An 18,802-nucleotide genomic window follows, 5' to 3' on the forward strand; every position below is an offset into this window, starting at 1 on the left:
TTATTATTAATTCTTTTTATGCTACTGCCAGTCTTCATAGACTAAATATTTCTAAAAATGTTACATGGACTAGGACAAAAAGCTGCAGACCAACATTGCTTCTGGAAAAAAACAGGTAGATGATTCTTAGCTTCCGCTCTATTTTTGCTCTTTAACACTAAGTTCAATTTGTTATCAGGTATTTATTTTGTTTGGAAAAAATCTCCCACCCTTTGCCTTGCCTTGCCTCGCCTCACCTTCCCTTGTATTCCCTTGTTCCCTTTTTTCATATCTGAATAATGATATAAAAGTGGCTCAGGATTCAGAAATATCTCCCAGCTTCTATCATCAGACCAAAGTTTCAGTGATCCAGAACCTCTGGAGATGAGGAAGGACTTAATCTGAGGTCCTACATTAAAAGATCTTCATCATTATGTGGGTGACTGGCTTAGGTTAAGAGATGTATTGAATTAACAGAATCATCCTGTCTGAGTTTTGAAGAGATCCAAAACAAAGAACATAACTAGAATGGGAAGAATGTGGAAATACAGCAGGTGATTTCACCATCACATCCTCCCATGTCGATGAAACTAGAAGGAATACACAAACCAGCATCTTATGGAGGAAACTGAGGAGCAGAAATAGTTTAATAGGATAGTTAAGAAGAGTAGATGGAGATTTAAATTATTTGCTAAACTTGCAACATCTGACATCTAAGAAGAGTGAAGACTTCGAGTGAGAATGCTTTTATGAATAATCTGAAAATTTAAATTAGTCATTTGAGTATTTAAGTTTCGAAGGCAAATCACCTATCCAAGGCCATGCAATTTTTTCCATGCAAGGCTTTAGTAAATCTTGAGAAGATAGAGCCCATAATGTTGCTATTAGCATAAAATACCCTTTGGATTTTTTACAAGCCAAACTCACAAGTTATTAAAAAATGGACTCCATGTGCTGTTATTTGTGGTACTGAAGACACAGCAGTGGGTTAAAGGAGATGTTTCTAATAAAGCTCTGTCTCCAGCCTGCTATGAGGCTTTAACATCTCCTGCAATGAGGTTGGAGGATGTTCAGGCTGTATCCCAGTGGGAACTTCCACGTGGACCTAGAATCCCTCTGGGGAGACTTCTAATTTTGCCTGAAGCTAATTGGAATTCATGTTTTCTTAGCGAATTAAGGACAGTGATAGCTACTCACCCTCTAATTGCTGTTAAGCCTAATGGACAGGCCAGGATAGGTAGATACCGAAAGTATCTACCCAGCAAATATTTTGACATTTTTCTTCATTTTGCGTTTACCACTGAGCACTCAGCAGGTGCTCCCACTTTGGAAAGGAAGTGCTAATGCCTTAAATCGCCCTCTTACTCTGACTAGAATGCATCTAATTGATGTCTCACCTCTGGGAAAACAAAGACAGCAAATTCAGGTTAATGGTCCTGAATATTGGGAGGCATGGCTAAGTGCATTAACCCAGCCAAGACCAAAACACTGTCAGCTACAATAATATAAAGAGAAATTACAAGATTCCTTAGAAATACCATCATACTTCAAAAGTAGTCTCCAAATGATGTCAGAAAGAAATTACAAACAATGTTAGGAATTACTCTTCTCATGTTTAAAGGATATTTACTCGTAAAAGTAAAACAAATGCATTTTGTACAATAAGCCTGTGTAAAAAACTGAATGTTAAGGCCAGAGGACTGAGGAAAAAGAAAAATGGTTCTTCTTGTTCGTCTCCCTGCTTCCACTGAAGAGTTACACTTTTCCAACACTGAGTTGAGGGTAGTGTATTCTCAACACAGACTGAAAAATCCACATTATCTAACTGTAGCGGGCCACATTTCAGACCCTGGGGTAGATCTGGACTGGCCATTCTTATCTCTTACCATTTCAAGAATGAAGAAGAATTTCGCAGCAGGATTTACCAGCTTGTTTCAAGTTCCGCCTCTGCAATGAAATGTTTCACAGCTTGGATGTGGTTGTTTCTCTCTACTGATTATAAAAATCTCGACAACTCTTTCAGTTGTGGTCTTTCACTTGCTATTTATTTCTCATCTATTATCGTGTTTCTTTAGGAAATCTGGTATGTAATTAATGGTATGAGGGTATAGAGAGAACTGATATTCAAAACACAGCTGTAGAGATAAACATCAGCTGTGGAAACACAGTTCACTGTAGTTACTATGGGCATTTATATTTATACCAGCTAGAAGTGTCAGGATGATGTACAGCACAATTCAGAGCCCTAAACATTTGTTGGTCCCCATGAGAAAAATATATTTTAATACTTATGTAAGGTAGAAGTCTATTATTCAGAAATATTTCTTGCATTTAGTAGCTTATTCACTTAAAATGGTCTTCAAGAATTACTAATTCATTACACTCTAAACCTAGAAACAGCTGAAAAGTAAAAGGCATGAAATCATATTTATTAGCTATGCTGAATTACCTCTGTATAAAATAAATTTACAGTTTTTGTAGAGACAGATGTTCAACATAGCATTACTAAATGGTTCAGTTCTCAGAAAGATTTACTGATTTATGTGGTTCAGGGTTAAACAAATCAGGAAGCAGTTATCAAGCATCCATAAAAAATAAAAGGGCAATGGACTAATTCTGACCTTTGTGCCATGTGTTAAAAAAACAACTCTACCACATTTTTATTCAGTAAACCCACACAGAAGTTGCTTAGAAACATGCTTTTTTATTACATGAAAAAGAAAAGTGCAGGTAGCTTCAAAAGAAGATAAACTTATCTGAAACTTCAAAGATATTGACTCTCCTTGCTTTTTCTCTCCTAGTAAAGTCAGGTATGGTCCCTTATGATCAGACTATTGGCTGTGTCAGTTCTAGACAAGATTATGACATATTAGAATATACTGTTCATGCACTGAATCTCAGTTACTTTCAGTGTTTGGGAAGTTGACAATGAAATGAAAACAGTACTTCAGCTTAGGGAAGTAACGAGATTCTGTGATCTCACTCCCTTCTACAGTCCCTTCTTGAAATATGATGCTGTGAACCCTATTGCTCCATATTCACAAAATCATCTCTGTGTTTCCAAGGCTTTGGCTAGAGAGGGATTATAACATCCTTCCAGGTGAGGTAAGGAGTGTTTTGGGCTGGTTTGTTTGTTTGTTTGTTTGTTTGTTTTGGGGGTGGGGTGGGGTGTTTAGTTGTTTTGTTTTTCTCATTTTACAGATGCTATTGTTTAAACTTATTTGGATGAAAAAGGGTTCACAAATGAATCATAATGTTATCCTTATTTTTTGGACCTGCTGTAATATGGCCTCATGAAAAAAAGCTGCAATGTAAAGATAACCCAGAAAAAAATCCTGCCACGACCTCTTCATTTATGCTTTGATTGTATTCAATAAGTACTCATAGCTGGGCTTAAATGCAACATTTTTGTCATCTTTGTCATCTAAAAGACTCAAAGATATCCAATAGAATCCGGAAGGAATAAAACACTGATTAATCAATGTTTTTTCTTACAACACATTTGGATACCAATATAGAAAACTGGTTCATATTCACTTTTTTCAATTAGAATGTACATCAATCTTTGGTCTTGTTTATGCAACACCTTATGCACAAGTGTACACACAAATGCAAAACACCATAGTACTTACACACTGGGATGTGTTACTCAGTCCACAGGAGTGTAATGGTGACGACAAATAAATAGTGACTGATGATTTTCGGTCTTGATATGACAACTTACATGGTTTCATATGAGTTAGTATTTGACATTAAAGTGAAGTTGAGCACTTTGGCATCAAGGCAAATAAAATCACAAAGTCAGACATGGGAAAAAATATAAGATACAAAGAAATGGCCTTCTGTGTGGTGAATTAGTAAAAAAAAGTAAGAGCAAAATATTACTTTAGATAAAACGGAAAGAGATTTTTCCAGGGCTTTTTTTTGGATAAAATTAGCAAAAATCAAGTGCAATCAAAACTACTCCAATCCCCCATCTCTCTTCAAAACTTCCCAATTTTCAAATAAAAATATATTTTAACATGGAAAAATTTGCTACATCCCCTATGAGCTTTTTGAAATTCCAGAAAAGAAACACTTGAGACAAAGTGACAGTTTTACAGTTCAAAGTATTTCCCTATTTTAGTCACCCTGGTTAGTCAGTTCCTTGGTACATCCATGAACATTCCAAGCTCCCCAGAAACTAGTCTTTCACAAAGAGAATTTTTTTTCAGTTGAAAACCCAAAGTCTGCTGTTGAATCTGGTTCATATCTGAAGATCTCATTATTATCAATTTGACGTTGTAACCCTGCAAAATGATTTTTATCTTCATTTATTCAGTGAGAAGGGAGAGTTTGAGCCAAAAACTCTATGTATTTTCATTTAAAAAAAAAAAAAAAATGTTACATAGGCAAGATAGAACAATGACCTGAGTTATTTTGCATTTCATCCTTCTTGTTAGGAGTGGTATAACTGCCTTGCTGATAACATATTACTGTTTTTTTCTTCCAAATATAGCCTTGTATATCTTATAAATCTGGCAATTTATCTATTACATCAAATGATGTACAGTACCTTGAGAAGATGTTATTATACTAATTGACCTAATAATAGATCATACAGTTCATTGACTACTTCAGTCTATAAAGATAATGCTAAAAGGTGGATTAGATAGCTCTAACAATGAGTGGATATGTGGAACACTGGTGTCTATGGGACCTGCTGGGTGCTGAGCTGAGAGTGTTGAGGTCTCAGTTTCTGGCTGATGGGGTGGGAAAATTTAATTTGTGGAAAGGTCTCTGAGGCTTTTCCCTACAAAAACTGATACGGATTATTTCACCCCATTGTTGATGATTTCCAGTGACTGCCCTCTCCATTCCACCCAATTACTCTGCAAAGCATTACACTGCATTTTCTAGCTGTCTCAGGTGGGGAGAATTCTTGCATTGAATAAATCTAGTGTAGTGCAAAGTGGTGTCACTCTGAAAGTGAAATCTTGGTTGTTCTGAAATCAGTGTTCAGTCTCACATGGCCTTCACTGAGGCTGAATTTCCCCCCACAGACTGCACTGAGACGAGTTGTTCCTCCCTTTGTCAGGGACAACATAATCTATAACTGTAGGCAAGTTAGAGTCTTCTCTTTCTCACTTATCAGACAAATGCAAGCGTAACATATTATGCATGCATTATACATTTGTTTTCTTATTGTCAGTTTGCATGCACATTTACAACATAGTCCTAAGCCATCAGTGCATTTTAAGCACATGTTTAAACTTAAGCTAGCGTGAAGCCTATTCTCAAACACTTTGCAGAGCGAACATCTCTAAACACATCATCATGGCTATTTTTTCTTTCCAGCCTGGCACACGCTGTGTTGGAGAGGGCCAAATTTCAACTGTACTATTACATTTACCTCCTTTTAGAGCAAAATTATTTTCCTGAGGTCTTAATGTGCAGGTGAGCTAAGACTGTATTTCTAGACAAAAGTGATTCAAATTTTAAGGTAATTGGTTTTCGCATAATTTGGCTTGATATCAAAGTCTGGACCTTGGATAGGAGAACAGTAATATTTAGAGGAATTTGTAATCCAATTTTGCTTCTGCCATTCATCTAAACTCAATAAAACACAAGACTGGCAGTGGATGTATTTGGGAAGGAAGTAAGAAAGTTAATATTGCAACAGCATGATTGTTATCTGTCTTATTTCTTGTATAGACACTCCTATTTATGTTCCTAGGTGTAGTTTAACTGAATCCATCCCAAAAGGGGGAATAAGAGAATCTGTTTACAGATGTCATCTGTTGTAGAACTGCTATTACAGAATAGTCATTCTAGTCTATTTTGTTTTGCATAAAAGACAGCCTCAGTTATTATATACTGGAATAAAACTGGTTTTGTTTCACATTTCCTTTGCTGATTTCCTTTTCTGTGCAGAGGGATGTTATCTATGTGAATCTACAGCACTGAAATCTTCAATGCTTCAGAAAAGTTTGAGACTAGGAAATCTGTGTGTCTTTTATCCTCTGAATATGATTAATGATGCTTTGTGTTTTGCAAGACATTATTAAAAACAGAAGCCTATGACTTCATTGTCTCTGACAATGACTTTGAACATGGGGTCAGCTATTCCACTTCTACATTTCTTTGCAAGATTAAAAGAAAGTAAAAACTATTGCATTGGGAAGGGGGGAACTTTACACAGATGTAACAAAGCAGAATACACACACGTTTTCAATATGCTTCTTCCAATGAAAATTCACCTCATTCATACAATACTGCTGGTAAGCAAACACTAGTGGCAGGCAAATCTAGCCATCAGGAAAACATACTGAGTTCAGGATTATCTCAAGTATCACATGCTAGAATTGTTGAAAATGTCAAGGAAAGAGTTCAGAGTTTGATTGAGAAAATTACAAGTAACAGATCCAATTTTTTCATTGTATTCCTGGACATTCATTGATGAACAAGAGTTTCCATGTAGAACTGAAACAAAGTGTGCAGCACTAAGAATTCATTTTAAAATATTAGTGAACAATTACACGTCAGCACTTTTTTTTTTTTATTTTCACATAAAATACAATAATTCCACAAGTTGAATATGCTCTACTTTTATAAATTTTATATGCAGTATTGCTTAAAGTGCTGCAAATGCTAGATCTTCCTTTAATATCTAAACAGGAAATTATTCACTCTTTTTAAGCTATTCTGTTCATCTGTGATGCATTATTTTATTGAATTTTTGCAATGTAAGGGTTTTTTTTTTAATGATATCTTCACCTTTCATGAATGTCAACAACATTCCCACTGTACTAAAAGCCTAAAGGGGGAACTGAAAACCTCACAGAAATTAATGGCAAAATTCAAAATCATTTCAGCAACGCTGAGGTTTTGCTAAGTCAAGCTGGGAATATGGTTGCAATAAAACCACTATTGCTTTGACCATTGACAGAGGAATGAATGTTATCTAGCACTGGCAGTTTAAATTTATCTTGTGTATTATCAAGGTCCATTTTTTGAGGTCTGCTCTGATCTTTTAGGGTTTCATTTGCCTTAAATGATATTGTAAACAGGCAGCAATGTAAAATAATTTTTTATTCAAGATATGGTGAATGAAGGGGTGGAAAAATCAGTGAATATTGCATTGAAGATTCTTCTATTTGGATGTTCTCTGCTTTGATCAGAAGACTTTTTGGAACTGATTTAGCTGAAATCTAAAATGTCTCCTGTAATATAATCTACTCTTTCACTTTTTACCTATTTTAAATCTTATCCCCCACCACTGGTTGCTCAAGAACCAGATAGAAATCATTACTATACAGTTTATACCTACACTGAAGCATAACAATTTTTTCAGAGAAAAGTCTTGAAATTAATCAGAACTATGCAGAATAGTAGGACCCTTTTTTTTTTTCTTCTATGCATTAGAATAAGAAAGAATTGACTACTATTTGGAAGGGTGCTTTTACAAGCTGGACTTTTGGAAATTGGGAATACGGTTCTCACATTTGCAGAAATTTCGACCTGCCTGATACAAGGATAAAAGACATTTAAAAAAAAATTAAAAATTAAATTACACTGCATTTCATTTCACACTGGAATGTGCACGATGAATGTTAATATCACTGCTGAGAGGACCCCACCAACCTGCAAACCTCCCTACAACTTTAGCTCAGAATTGCTCTATTGCACTGCAATAAAACGAGATAGAATGTAGATTTAGTAAAATCTGCTACATGATTTTCTGTATTTTTAGAAATGATAACAATAACAATACAGAAAAGTCTGAAAAAAACGCTCACAAGAATATTTTGCCCTGACATATATGTATTTTCTTAAATAGGAGAGATGTAAATGTTTTCACAAGGAACAAGCACAAGGAGATGTTTTAATTGCCAAATAAAAGTAAAAACCAATAGCAGCTTTTAAAGTGCTGCTCTACTGATACTTTTGTTTGTGTAAATAGCAAGTTTTCTGCTATAAGCAATGATTTTATTATATAGTCAGAAATATGCTGGAGCCAATGTCACATCAGGATGCCCTGATACATGTCTCTTATACATGCAACATATATATAATATGTACAGTATATGAAACACCTATGCATCAACATAAAAGATAATTTTCTTGAACATGTAACATAACTATGTCACTATTATCCACTGATGGATTCTGCATTTTCTTATCAATAGTATAAATCTGAAGAGGTCCATTACTTCATAGAGTAATAGAATTGGTCTAGTTTTAGTTTAACCAAGAGCAGGCTCCTGTCCATTCTTCCTGGTTTCTCTTCATAATCAGTTTCAGAGTATTACTGTTCTAATGTTACATACACCTCACTGGTTACCAGGCCACAACCTGACCTTAAATTTGTATGAAAAATTAAGTGGAAGGCAGACGATTGAGCTGTGGTTTCTTTTGGTTTCATATCATTGCCCTTGCATCTGGCGGGGAGGAAAAAAAAGGCAAAAAAAAAAAAAAAAAGCAGCTGCCTGATACCATAATGTCACTTTTAAGTTTTACACTGAAAAAGCACTAAGCGGGGCTTACTCAGAGTCATTTTTCAGCCAATTCTTCTTCCTGGAAATGTGATGATGTGAAGACAGACAGAGCTGAGGGAAGAAACAGTCCAAAAGCCATCTCCCTCACTCTATTATTACGAATCACCCCTGTTATAGAAGGAAAACTACACATACTCAGCATGCTTCAAAGAAGGAAAATGATGTGACAAAGCCATGAAGTTAAATTAAACAGATCTGATCTATACAGCCAATTTCATGTCTGCACATTTTTTTGGTTAATTAAGAAATAGCTTGAGACCTTTGTTACAGTATGGGCTTCTAATTAATATAGTAAATCAGAATATAAGTAAGTAGCACATCTGTCCAAAAGAACATCATAGTTTGAGTTTGGTTGACCAAGTTAATTGAACTAAGAATTTTTTGTAGGGCTAAGGTAAATCTAGCTTATAAATACCAAGAACTTTGAATTAAAGTTTGTACAATATTTCAATCTCATTGTCTTAAACCCCATTACTTTAGGATTTTAAAATATTTGTGTACCAGTAAGTACATTTACTCATACACATACTGGCATGTGTAGGCTCCAGAACTAAACGATATGTGACTTTAAAAATGAGACTTCTCAATTCTCAGTTCATATTTTTCTTTCTCTTTCATAATAAACAAATTCTACACATCAGAAATCAATGCAACAAACTTATTTAATAACACATTTCTTTTAAGCCCTCAATGAGGCAGATGATCTGTCAAATAAGTCATGTGGTAGTTAGAAAAATGTGGGTAATTAACAGCAGACAAAATATTCATTTCTGCATTGCTAGTGCATTCAAAATTCCTTTAAATTTATGGGGAAGCATAGCAGGAGACTACCTATCTCAGCTTAATGGAACTTTCCAAGAGTAATAGACATGTTCTCCTATAAGCATTTAAAAAGAATTATTAGCAAAACTACAGAAAAGTGGTAGAGGCTTAGAATGGTGACAGTAGATATGGGAACATGATTTACCTAGAAAACTAGTTGTCAACTTTGAGAGAAGGTATCATCTTTAGCGTCTCTCTTGCTCCTTTCTTGGGCACAAACTGCAAGCTAAAGAAGAAAAAGAAACAAGAACGATTTTTTTCATATACATATGAATCACTAAAAAATATTGCGGCCTCCTAAAAGAGAGTGTGTTGGTGGCTGTGGACACTTAACTGACTTCCATACTTGAGTTAATAATATTAGGAACCACACTAATTAACAGAATAAACCAGAATTTGTAAGCCAGGGTTTGCCTGACTTATTTAAGACTACACTCTACTTTATGACAGAATGAATTTGGCCTAGCTGTTCCTGCCTGTCTTCACTGATTTGCATAATGGAATAGATCTCAATCAGATGAATCAAGTTCTTGGAGAAACATCTTAATATAGCTTTTGAGGAGACAGCAGATAATATGGTAGCAGCTCTTTTCATGTTATTGTTATTAACATCTCTGCACAAATTATAGTGTCACACTGGAAAATTTGAAGAAAAAATGCTTCTCCAAGGTTTATTCTCCGTGGTTTTCAACCATTCCAATGAATTAACTTCAATGAGGTCTTCTCAATCTTCAGAGGGTGATAAAGCAGTTAGGTCCATTTGTTCCTGCTGACTGCTCTCCAACTTCTAAGGACTCTGGACTAAAGACATTTTTGTTAAAATGTCAACTCTTTTTTCCTTCATCTCTGATGCAAGACTTCACAATACACTTTTCTGATCTTTCCTTACTCACTCCCTCAAGCAAAATTAGTATACATCTAGCCAACAGTTGACTAGTTAGTTTTAAAAGAACCGGGTTGGGAAGATAAGGTGTGAGGTAACAGAGTGGTAAAGATACACAACGGTTTGCGTACGGCTTCTGTACAGTATATAGAACACTACTGTGACCCTAACTGATTGAAAAATTTACCATCTTTGGTTGTGCTATAAGTCTCCAGGCCTTTCCTAGTAAAATTTTAACTAGGATTTTGTTCTCCCCAGTTACTATCTAGTTCATTGACTTCCAAAACACTGCTGACCTTCACACTTTCTCACATATCAGCTTGTATGACATTCAACTGATCCGACTGAAAACAATATTTTTGCTGTGCTCTACAGATTCATGGGCCAGCACTGAGTGCGACCTCAGTCATCACCCACAGCCAGATCACAGTACAGTATCTGTGATTTACCTCTTTGTGTTCGCTCTTCACAACCAACATTGTCCTGTGACTTATTTCAGCTTGTAATACAAAAACAATCGAGATGACTCAAAGTGAGAACACTAAACCAACAAAACTTGTTTCAATAAACATTCACATTCCTTTCCAATGTATGTGTTACTAAAAGTTGAAGAATAGAAAAGTCGATAAAATGTGGCTTTGATTAAAACCAATAATTGTTAGTTTTTTATAGTTTGGTTATGAAAAACCTACATAATCAATAAGTTCCAGAGCAGTGGTTAGTTATTAAATTCATTCAGATAAAAAAAAAACCCAAACCCAACAGCAATATTAAGCATGACTGCTCAAGAAATCCTATTTTTTAGCTAGAAAACCAATTTTTAACATTATGAATTTGGTTTGTGGTGGTGTTCTTGCTAATGAGAGATTCAAATTAACTTCAGCTGATGCCAGGAAAAGAACATGTTCAGCATTGTTGCATCTTACATATGTGAGGAATATCATTGCTGTTTTATTAGACTGTGAAATTACTACTCACTCTCACAGAATAATAAAAAAGTATTATGGAAAGGGTCTTTATGCAATTTCTAGATATAAATGATAGATATGTTTTGTACTCGAGGCAGTAATATTTGCTCTAAATGCATACCATATAGCACTTCAATTTGAAACGAGAGAGTAGTCTACCCAAACTCAAAACCATATGCTATGGATAATGCCCTGTGGAATTTGCAAGCAGACTTTTAGTATAATTATTACTACTTAATAGCATTATGGAGGAGAATGAAGCAATGGATGACAGGATCTGAAGCACTGTAATCTAATTTAGATATAGAATTCTAATTATTGATCGTTTTTTGATCTATTGAGAAAGTAAATGCTGATCAGAGAAAAGACAGAGATTTTAATTACTTCTATTTTTCTAACCATTTCTCAAGAAACAGTAGCAATATTGCTTAATTTAAAAAAATAAAAGAAAAATAATTTAGTTTTTACCTGGGGAAATAAACCTGTGGAAACACAATTTAAAGATTTTATTATCCTCAGTAAACAAAATATCCTGCATTACAAAGAAAATTGAGCAAGTTCTCGGTAACCATAAAGTGCTAAATTTTGAATTTCTGTTAGTGTAAAGGAATAAATTAAGTATTGTATATTTTTACTTAATGAATGACCATTTGTATCTCAAAACCACTCATTAGCTTTATTACACAGAGATATTACAGGATAAGGAAAGTTGGTCTAGCATAATTTCTTAATTTATGCAAAGTTTTTATCTCCAGAGCTCATAGAAAAGCTGGTTTGAATTTCCATTTAAAAATTTTTACAATTTCTGTTTTAAATAAAATTTTATGGATTAAATAAACAAATCTCACAAAAATCTTCATGTCCTGTTCTATTTATTAAGATTTTTACTTCAGATCATTGCTTTCCTTCATTTAATTATAGTTAGAACCCCCCACTGCTGAAGTACAGAGACATAGATGCTAAAAATAGTAAATGTGAAAATGTCAAGCTCCTACGGGTGCTTTACGTCATGTGGACCTGCTCTCTGAAAGGTTAGATGATGACATATATATATATATATTTATCTTAAAAAGCTGAAAAAATCCATCATCAGCCAGTCTGTGTTCTTCTTTCTAAGACCTGAATTATATCAATGGGAAATTTTTGTGAACCGAAGGTTGTGTCAAGATATATTAAAAAAAAAAAAAAAACAACCAAAAAACAAGTGAAAGAACAAAATGTTAATCTCAGTGGAAAGTGCCTTATTTTCGGTTTGGTGACTAATTATGACAAATGTAAATTAAGGGTGTAGTTTTTAAATTAATCTACTCATTTTCTTCCCTAACATTTACTTAACTATAAAGTCTAAAACATTTTGATTTCTGGATGCCATTCAGATATTATTATGGATAATTTTGGTTTTTAATTTAGATTAAGCAATAGTTGCTTACTAAGAGTTCCAAGCTTTCCTTGAAAAAACATAATCCGCACCCAGAAATGCTTTTAAAAGACCGTTGTTATTATCCAGAAGCACTGAGGGCCAAACCCTAAATAATTCATACAATTATTAAGAGTAAATAGCAAAAAAACAAAACAAAGAAATGATTAGTGGATGAAGGACATAAGATGTAAGAACATCCAATAAACCAAGGCAGGTTACAATACAGAGCAAAAAGGGAACCATGAAAGTTCCAGGCTCACTTTACAAGAATTTAACAAATTTAATTGTTTTCCTGACCCTGTGGACATGCTGTGTTTGTACCTGTAACACCTTTCCCCTACAATTCCATTTGGTAACAGTATTTAAGATCCATTCTCACCACGAAACAGCTCACCTTTTTTTTTTTTTTTTTTTTTTTTTTTTTTTTTTTTTTTTTTTTTTTATTTTTAATTTTTTTATTTTTTTATTCTTGTCTTCCAAGCAGCACAGGTAGACGGGTTGCTTTCTCCTTATGGATTTTTTAGTGCAGACTTATTTTTCCTGGAAAGCCACTTCTCAAAGTTAAACCAAAACAAACGTTGTGTGGATGTCTGTATATTATTAAAATTTAGTTAAAAAAAAAATTCAGTGATCTATCCAGACTTGAATTTGAGGCCTAGCTTAATGGACTGAAACACTTCTTTAAAAATACCTATTTAAAAGATTAATTTAAAAAATGCTTCCTTCCCACCAGATTAAACCATATATCTGAATAGTGTGGATATCCTGCCGAGCCATTTGTGTACTAGTTAACAGTGACTGACAGGACTACCCAGTGTGTCAATGTGGCTCTTGTTTTGGTTTATCAGATAACTGGTGAAATGTAACACTCATGGTGTCAGATTCCTATTTACAGCATTGCTGGATAAACGTAGGGTTGTTTGGGATTCCTCACTCATTTGAATTTTTAGTTTGTCCTTTCTTTTAACTTTCCTGTTTCTAATTAACAGCATTTAAGTGGAGCTTAACTTCTTTTTTGCCTTATTAAACAAACCATGTCCAGTTTTATATGAAAGGAGAGCTTTCTACTGTTATTATTATTTATGCCACAGAAAAACAGAAATAAAAACATACAATGATATTTTTTCCTTTCTTCCAGGCTTAGGTTGGCCACCTCAAAAGAAATGATTTGTATATGAAAACAATTTTTTACTGTGTAGAATGAAGTATACTGTGTGGAAAGATGTTTCTGGTAGCATAGAGTAATTCAAGGGCTTCCTCTCAATGACTCAAGTAGCTATACCGACTAAAAATTCCAGCATATATTGGGAATTCTCAGTTTTGATTCTAAACAACTAGGAGGGTTTACAAATCAGTTCATTTTACTAAAGAAATTAGTTCATCTTTAAAAGCAAGACAAGTAACCCAAAGAAACCTGACCTTAGAATAGCTAGTCCAGATATCCAGCCTTAGTAGACAGTAAGAATCATGAAGTCCCAGAGAACTTGCATCTCAGAAATGTCTTTCCAAGCTCTTATTATTTAGGCAACAGCCTGTGACATGTTCTTCATTATTTATAATTATTTATAATTATTTATAATTTATTTAGAATTTTATCATTGTTAAAATATAATATTTAGTATGTTCATTATAGTTCTAATTCTGTACTTCTGTCAGAATAATCAAATAATCTCCAAATTACTCATACATAAAATTCTTTTTCAACTGATCACTAAAGTTTGCAGGAGTAAGATTCAAGACCACTGAAATTTACTGTTATTAGATTTCTCTCCTTTGATGTTTTGTCAGTTCCTCAATTTCTATCAATTATCCTGCACTAAAAAGACAATGAAAAGCCCTGATTAATACAGAAATAGAATCTGGCAGATATATTATCTTCTATTTTGAATTACTGAAATTTTACTTCCATGCAATCTAAATAAGTTAAATAAATGATTAACAATCTAATACTTTAGGTTATATTTACCCAACAATAATAAAATACATAGAAGCCATAGAAAGATGTTTTCTGTTCAAATCAACAACCTGGTGGCCTTAAAAAAAAATTCTGCAATTTCCATTCATTTGCATTATCTTCTCCTGAAATCTGAATCTGAATATAATTAAAGTATGACTCTAGAATGTAATGCAGAGTGACATGATTTGAAAAGCAATCCCTTTGTATTGTAAATACTCCAATGGTTAACATGCTGATGAATGAAATAAATAAAAGGGACTACTGCTGACCTATTATAGGCAGACAGGGTGGAACTAGGATTAGTTTTCTGAAGACCTTACTGAATTCACAATTACATTTCTCTTATAAGTTAAGGCATTGACTGACATTCGTCTGGAATTCCATGTGTTCCAAAGTGGAGGTCACATGTTCCCTCTCCTTTTTGTGATGTAGGAGAAACAATGGGTTGCATTTATTAAAGCATGTAGAATCCTTGCATTGCACATCTTAGAGAATTCAGTTCAAAGTACTTGAATAATATCTGGTACATCAAGTTGAATCTCTCATGATAGAATGAATCTTTCACGAGACTTTCATGATTGAGACTGTGCCCTCTGCTGACTTGTGTTTCTTCACTTTGCAAGTTTTCTCACTTTGGAAAAATGCTATATCATTAAGGCAATAAAGGTTACAGTGCAAATCTTTTACTATAGCTGGGCGAAGAATCTTAAGATAGATGCACTTGTACCATTCATGAGCTATTTTATTTGCATGACCATCAAATATGAGTAATTGTTGTGGGTCATCACTCTTAGGCAGACAAGCTCCATGCAGCCACTTGCTCACTTGCCCTACAGTGGAATGGAGAGAATTGGAAGGGCAGAATAAGACAATTCATTGATTGAGATAAAGACAGTTTAATAGATAAAGCAAAAGCTGCATCCACAAGTTAAACAAAATAAGGAATTTACCCACCACCTTCATCAACAGGGAGATGTTCAACCACTTCCAGGAAAACAAGGCTCCATCATGCCTAATGATTTATTGGGGAAGAAGTGCAATAATTCTTTCATTTCCTCCTCTTTCTCTCAGCTTTTATTGCTAGGCACAACATCATGTGAGATTGAATATCCCCATGGTCAGCTGTCCTGGCTGTGTCCCCTTCCAACTCCTCATGCACCCCCAGCCCCCTTGCTGGTGGGGTGGTGTGAGGGGCATGAAAAACCTTAAAGCTGTGTGACAACTGCTCAGCAGTACCTGAAACAGTGGTGTGTTGTCAACTCTCTTTGCAAAAAGTCCAGAACACAGCACTATATGTGCTGCTATGAAGAAAATTAATTCTCTCCCAGACATAACCGATACAATAACAAAATGGCATCACAGAACACAGTTCTCTGGGCAAAAGAACTAAGAATTCTTGCAAAGTTATGATAAAACTGGAAAAACTTCCAGAGGTCTGTGAAGAGTTCTCTAAAATACTTCAAAACTAAACTTTAATCCGCATCAGGCAGAACCAGACCCAGTGTACCAAACAGTGATGACAACATAAGTTAATATGCTCCTCATGCAACATAAATTATGGAACATAATCCAAAGATTAAAGTATTTTCTGCTGTCCTCTATTAAATTATAGGAGTTTGGGAAGAAAAAGCAAATAAAGCATGACTTCAAAAGAGAAGTTGATGTCCAAAAAGGGAAGAAATAATTTTCTAAATATGTAGGAAGGAAATTTTGGGCACATTAAGTCAGTCATACCATTTATTCACCTACCAACATATCCCTTCACATAGTACAGCTTTGATCTATTTTAGTTTCTCCTTCTTTGTATGAGTTATCTAAATAAACTGAAAACTGATTAGCTGAGGGATAAGAGGTACTTGAAAGTGTTGATAACTTTCTGAACTGCCTAAGGCAGAGTGGGGCAGAAATTTTCAAAAGTGAGTATTAGGTCCATATTATTAATGTAGTCAATATATATATGGATTGACGGAGCAGGAAGAAAGTGAAAAGAAATCTCTTGCAAATCAGAAAACTGTAAAATTTCCGTGAGACAACATGAGTGAAATTGAGTCACTCATGTTCTGGAAATGCTGCACTGGCTGAGATGAGCAATGGTGGTGACATAAGAACATGGCAACTGAATTCTTTTATGTTCTGAAAACTTAAATCCCTAGTTTGTGGATTTAGTTTCAAAATTTCATTTTCTAAGCTCTAACTTTTTGAGATTTGCTGTAATTTCAAATGAAATTATAAAATGAACAGCACAAAAAGGCTTTAAGAACTGTATTATTTATCTCTATGTAGGTTAGAAGTCACATCTGCAGTATTGTTTTTTACTTTGTGATGTTTTTTGTGAGACAAATATTAGAATAGTCTAGGCATCTGTGTGACTATAAAGCCTGAAAACAGGACCAATTACTGGTTACAGACTCTCCAATGGCTTTTATGTGTTAAACTAAACTGGTTTGTAGCGAAACCCGTTATTTCTTGCTTTTCAAAAAAGATAAGGTTTATAACAAAACTGGCCTGTTTTTATATTCAAAAAAAATTAGACGTACAACAAGAAATAGTAGTAACTGTTTTCACATAATAATAATGTCTACACATCAATAGCAATAGTTTAACTCCGTCAAAAAGTATGGCAAATTTTACAGTACTTAGAAAAATTGCTATTCTCCCAATTTTATTTATGTTCTTACAGCCAAGTTTTTTAGTAATTAACAACTGCAGAAGACAGAGGTTAGGGGGACATTAGTTATTTAGGATGCTTAATATCAGACCTTTGCTGCATATTCATGGAAAAATAGCTAACATAGGGACCGGATGATCCGTAGTGCTAACGTAAATTTAATTACTATGAGGATCATTCCTACTTTGGAATCATCTATTGTTTATGGGCGGTTCATATCAGCTCCAGGATTCCAAGATCTGAAGCAACAATGGCTACTTCAGGTTTACAGATCAGCTAGATTTAAGACTGATGAGATCCTGTATTTCAGTGTAGTGCACAGGTTTGCCCATTGATTTCAATGAGCAGAAGAGCAAGATCAGGCTTCAGATTTCCTTCCACTTTTAACTGTTAATTTGCCGTATCAAACAGATTGCATATATGGGCACGAGACTTAGTAGCAGCGAACCCTTTGAAGCACAAAGACGATTGTTAATGGTTTAAAGGCTCCCCACTTCTGTCTTCTATCCACTAAAATCTGCAATTACAAAAAAGGTCTTGATCTCTGGAAACCATGCCTTGTTAAATTTCCTTAGCAGACAAGATGGTACTGTGTAGCATTACATGTGGTTACTGTTAGCCACATCCTTGCTGTAAGTTGACACACGGTAGCCAGGGTAATAAGATGTGACAAATGGCAGCACGGCAAGTCATTTTGTGGAGTTTCCTTCAGAATATAAAAACTATCGAAGGAGAAGCTTACGCTGCTTTTCACTACCCATTTGCTCATGGATGCAGTGAACAATGATTAACTTGAATCTGAGCTGCAGTGATCTAAAAAGAGGCAAGGGAAGATCCTAGGGAACTGCAAGAAATCTGATAGGAACAAATAACAAAGCAAGGCAGAGTGAGATGCTGCAGAATGCCTACACATTTTAGGTCATTTATTTATGTACAATTACTTCAAAAATAAACTTAAATCACTTTTTAATTAATTAATTAATTTGTATTTTTTTCTAAATTAAACCCTATTTTTTCTCTTTAGGCCCATGAAACTCTAGGATAGGGTGGTGGTTGCCCATGAGGTAAGATTTTGTTGTTGGACTTGTGCAAAGACAACAGCAATAACAGAATTCTCTTGTTTTGTAGTTTTGACCTTCAAAAAGAAGATTGACAAAGTAGGAAATTTCAAATCTCTTACTTTTTTTTTTTTTTTTCCCCAGCACTGACCCAGTGTTGGCTTTTTTGTTTTGATTTATTGATGATCTTGGATTTTATTTATTGCCTTTTACATTGCTTTTAATCCAAAGGGTTTTTGAAAAAAAAAAAAAGGAGTAAACTGGAGGGAATGATAATTTTCTTCTGTATGAAAGGAAAATACACAGCACTTTTTAATGATAGAAAGTTAGAAACATTTCAAAAGGCCTTTCACAGCTGTTTGCCTTCCCACATATTACAGAACTACCAGAAATAGCTGCAGGCAAAATGACTTCAGTAACTATTGGGAGTGTGGACAAAATGTTAAAAACCACACACAATTCAGTCATATTCTAGTGTTTAGATACAGCAAAATAAAACAAGCAAAGTGG

Source organism: Chamaea fasciata, unplaced genomic scaffold (genome assembly GCF_029207755.1).
Source record: "Chamaea fasciata isolate MVZ Bird 193981 ecotype frontalis unplaced genomic scaffold, bChaFas1.0.hap1 SCAF_5, whole genome shotgun sequence".
Taxonomy (NCBI): domain Eukaryota; kingdom Metazoa; phylum Chordata; class Aves; order Passeriformes; family Sylviidae; genus Chamaea; species Chamaea fasciata.